Below are 5,142 nucleotides of genomic sequence, written 5' to 3' on the forward strand. Positions count from 1 at the left end.
TCATCCTTGCTGCATTCCGCTTCACCTTTATTAGCAGATTATCTTGGTGGGTGCTTGAGAAAGCCCGTCCTTCGTTTATGTATACAGCGAGGTACCTATATTGCTTAACTATTGGTATGACTTGCTGTTGAATCGGCACAATGTAATTATTCGTCTCTTCATTAAAGATTATAATTCAAGATTTCTCTGTGCTAAACTTAACGCCTAAATTTGTCGCTGCGCTGTCACAGATATTCACAAGTGTCTGTAAATCTCTTGCATTGACCGCTAGTATCACTATGTCGACCGCATACATCAGTTCGGGTACCTTCTGTTACACCATTTGTCCATTACGCATGTATGATAAATCAAATACTAATTCACTGTTTTCCAATCGTCTTTCTGCCCTTCACATAAATCGTGACCAATGGAGACAGAGGACATACTTTTTTAAATCCTCGGTGAAATACCACCACTTCATTACGTTTTCTACCTGCCTATTCCATTTGTACTGGGTTGTTACTAATTTTTATTACCCAACACCATCTTTATGTCCCTATTTGTCCCTCAGCAGCTCCATGAAATCGTGATCTATTCCTTCGTGACTGAGAATATCCCATAATCATTCCCTGTCTATGTCTCTATGCACTGAGTTGGTACAAACATATTACCCTCTAAGCATCTGGCTGGTCCTTTACAAAAATGGGTTTGACCTTTCAGTCACCCGCGAGTCACCAACCAGTCACACCAGTCACCTCCCTGTGGACTCGTCCTTCCTGTATACCGAGTCTGCAGATTTTCTGTAGACTCCGTGCAGATAGCCTGCGGACTTGTCTGTATAATGTGTGCACGCCCAGTGCGCGCGTGTGTGTGTTTAAGTATACGAGTATATATATTCTGAACCATGATAGGTTTTATCAGTAAAAACGGTTAGTTTTACCATTTTTACATTACGAAAACTTTGCCACTGATTACAATAAGCACAGTCTGACAATTAATTAATATTATTTGAAATAAGGTAATGGCTACATAACCTGCATTAAATACAGCAGTGGTACTATGGGTCGATTGACAGCCTGGATTTAAGCATACATATATACAGGGTGCCCCACAACGCCATGCGATCACCTTGAACATGGTCGCTTCTGGTGCCGGCCAACAGATGGCGCCACCGGGAGCACGGAAATGCCGGCAAAATTACAGCTGCTACTATTTTCCCGTCTTCAGCTGTCGGCATGTCGGTACATGTGCGTGCGCGCTGCATTAACGCCGGCCGATGTGTAGTTTATTGGTGTGTACGCTGTGCCGACAGAAAGGGTAGTGCTTTTTCTGTGTATTAATGATCCAAAACCCCTGGGACCGCGTAATGTAGCGTGCAGCATCCTTCGTGTGCTACGCCGATGATTATCGTAGTTAGGCCCGTCGCACTTTCGTTGTTCCCGGCTCGTGAAAAGCCTCAGGTACTCTCGCTACGCTCGCATCGTTGAAAGTCGTGCTATCACGTGCTACTAGTTCATCCACAATTCTATAGTGCTTACGCTGGATGGGCCGTGCACCGAGGGTTCTTGCCGCGGTACCTGTACGATGCCGCGGAACCTGTGACACGAAGGAGCGGTTGCCGAGTACGCCTAAAGGGTAAGTCGGTCGCTTGCGCGAATTCTTGTTGTCCGTGAAGTGTACAATACTATATTGATCGCAAGATGACTAGTAAAGCGACAAAAATGATAGATGTGCTTTCCGAATCTTCGTTGTTTTCTGGCAGTGCAGATATTGCATACAGTTTCATGAAAATTGCCCTGAAACGTGTTGATGTTGGCTAAAGCTTTATCGTTTATTTGCTTTCTGCTATGAAGTGTGCTAGCGCCGAGGATTATTTGATCTGAATGGGCACAAAATTCAATCAGGAAAAGTTACCGTTTGTGTCCGTAATTTCTCAGCGAGAAATATTGTATACGTATTTCTAGAAGTACATCGATGTGTTGTCTTCACGGCTAACGACTGCGTGAGATGGCACCCGATTGCTTTGTCTGACGCATTGCCAAATTTTAGCTTATATACAAATTGTGCTATGTATAGAATGTCGTCAGACAGCCTGCATTTCATGTGTTGGATGTCCTGTGTTATCGTGTATTTGTAAAGGTTTCTGATTTTACTAAGACGCCGAGATTTCGACAAAAATGTTTCTTTTTAAACAGAATTTTTTTGTTCTCTCTCCTGAAAAAGGGGGGGGGGGTCTGTTCTTTTTCAGCGCATCGTCCTTTGGGACAGTGCTTTGTTGCGCCGCATAAAGAAATTAGGTTTTCGAACGCTTTTCATGTGCTAAAGAATTTTCTTCATAGTACAATTCACACTTCACTTACTACAGATCTGCGTTTGAGTGAAGCTTTCGATCGTAGATTCATGTTTGCTGCAGTGCCATTTACATGTTAAATAACCGCCTGTGATGTAATAATCGGACATTTGTACAGCCAGATGCAGCTTCCTGGAGCTGGTTGTACGAGACTTTTCACAATATAACATGATCTTGTTAAATCGCAAGTTCGCAGTTAAAACAGAGATTACAGTAAACTGAATTTTTTTATTGTTTAGGAAAGTCACGATTTTGGTGAGCCAGAGGCATCTCTACACCCCATACGAACCTCCGGCACTTCTGCAACCTGACAACACGGCAAAGCGTCTGATCTGCATGCTACGACAAGGTGTGTACAAAATGGTCACTGCCACTTACACGATCTCTAGGTTTTGGTTGGTATAATTCATACCTGGCAACTTTCCTGAGTTGCCCGACAAAAAGCCAGGAGGGCTTTGGTTACCTTTATTGTTACAATTTTTTGTAGACTTCTAACATCCGTGCCTGCACAGATTCTGTGTTCTTAATAATGTTTTCCTAAGTAGTCAAAATTGTGTATTACATTTTGTTTGGTGGTGCGGTGGGTATTGATTCCCATAATACTACAGAGAAAGGGACCTCAGAACAAAAAGCCACAAAAGGTGGTTTAAAAGTGTTCGAAGCCCGGAATTCAACATTCCGTGATACGGCACTCTGGATTCCAATTTATCTGTATTCCGGGTCGTCACTGTTGACTTACCAAAATTCAGGAAATTGTTCAAGCTACGTAACCATTGTATTTTGCCAATATACGGCAAGAGATTGTTCCTGCATTGTTTCAGGGTTGCACTTCCCAAGATATGTCCCTAAATTATGTCTCTAAAATTCACTCTTCTTCTTTTACAGAATATACATGCAGCAAGTTCAAGTGCGCAGACCTCAAATTGAAGAGGGCATAGTCTCCATGCTGCAGAAAATGGGGTCCAAGAGCTACTCCTCTTCCATGGAATCAAGTGGCGAGTAGATATTCTGACTCACTACTTCATCGTTCGTTGTGCTGGGGCAGGCACTGTGACACACAAAGGTAGTGGAAAGAAAAACACATGACAAGTGAAGCGCGAACTGTCAACTGAGTTTGGTGAACAAGGAAGAACCTATACCCGAAGCCACTATCATCAGCTGGCTGCAGGTTATATGTGCTAAAATGGCGGAGATAAGATAATCAGAATGAATCAAAACTGACAAGGCGACCCACTTGAATCATATCGAGCCGATAATACGTTGGAAACTGAGTGACGATGAGGTAGAGCCACAGACGGCTCGCTCACACAGACTTCAGCACCAGCCACAACTGTGCAAAAATTATTCCCATATCTCGCCTCACTTTGCGCTTGCTTCTGAGGAGGATTTTCGTGCTTTGAAAAGATGGTATGCAACCGCATCTCGTGCAGTGCACAGCCAAGTTGCCTGTGCATTTGCTAGGCTGGGAGCATATATGTGATCCAGAGCTTCTGATTCCAGCACCGGTGCACGACGTAAGCGCAGTTGCATGTGAGCGGTACTTCGTAAATGACTCCCGCTTCACACGCAACATGTCCCCAATTTTTCATGTGGGAAGAGGCAGTTGTTTATAAGATACTGCTCACATGCAACCATGCTTACGTAGCATAAATGTGCTGGTGCTTGAATCAGAGTCTCGGGGGGAGCAGAGATATACTTTCAGCCTAGTAAATGCCCCAGTCAACTTAGCTGCGCACTGTACCAGATGCGGTTACACACAGCCTTTTGAAAGTACGAAAATCCTGTTCAGAAGCAAGCACGCAAAGTGATGAGAGAGATAGGAAAAGCATTTTGCATGGTTGCGGCTGTTGCTGCAGCCTGCGTGAGTGAGCTATCTGTGTCTCTATCTCATCACCTAACTCAATGTATAACATATCGCCTCTATATAATTCAAGTGGGTCACCTGGTCGGTTCTGATTCATTGTTAATATCTTTTCTCTGCCATTTTTAGTGCATGTAACATCCAGCTGAACCTAGCGGCTATGAGTATAAATCCTTATTCATTAAACTCGGCTGACAGTTTGCGCTCCACTTGTGTGTTTTAGCTTCCACTAACTTTGTGTGTCACAGCACAACAAACCATGAAGCTAAACTAGAGCCTTTTTAAGCTTTGCTTACCTTACCCACTACTTCATTCCTTGGAAGATATATTTTTGTGTCAAACCTGGCAGCCATGAGGAAATCACAGACGAATAAAGAGTGCAAAGAATACTATTGCGTTTGTTATTTCATTGCATGCGTGCATGCTTGCCTGTTCCCGATAGGTGGGCTACACAGATTCTCCCAAATGTATGCTCATTTTCTGCATGCTGTGACCACAGTCTCGACAGAATTTCTGCAGACATTCTGCATCCTGCAGCTACACAGGCTCCGCAGACTTTCTGCAGAAAGGGTGTACCAATTGCCCGCTGGCAGGTGACAGGAAGTGACAGAAAGTCTGTCACCTGTCTGCACGTATTCTGCATCCCGGGTGAGTCAGAGTCTGTAAGATTTCTGCAGCAATACTGCAACTTTTTTTGTAAGGGGTCTGAACTCATTCTGTGGTTGCTCCAGTACATCATATTAACGCGATAGCGTTAAGGGCCCCGTGTCGCGGAACATCCGGCGTCGGCAACCGGTGTCGGCGTGCGATGTCGGCGGGTGGCGGCGAAAATCATCCTCAACCACGCAGGCCCTCCGAATATATTTAGGTACATGTATATGCCACACCTTCTTATATGACATGCGGTATATGAGGGTTATATTGCCACACCATTCTACCATTAATGTTGCTC

At 44.2% G+C, this 5,142-nt stretch overlaps 1 long non-coding RNA gene across 1 annotated transcript; it reads left to right on the forward strand.

Moving 5' to 3' along the window:
* Positions 1-1,515: 1,515 nt before the first annotated feature.
* LOC125942780 (uncharacterized) lies at positions 1,516-3,654 on the forward strand. Its single transcript, XR_007465352.1, has 3 exons — positions 1,516-1,614; positions 2,569-2,678; positions 3,215-3,654. It is a non-coding gene; the product is annotated as an uncharacterized LOC125942780 (long non-coding RNA).
* Positions 3,655-5,142: the final 1,488 nt, after the last annotated feature.

This window comes from Dermacentor silvarum, chromosome 1 (genome assembly GCF_013339745.2).
Source record: "Dermacentor silvarum isolate Dsil-2018 chromosome 1, BIME_Dsil_1.4, whole genome shotgun sequence".
NCBI lineage: Eukaryota > Metazoa > Arthropoda > Arachnida > Ixodida > Ixodidae > Dermacentor > Dermacentor silvarum.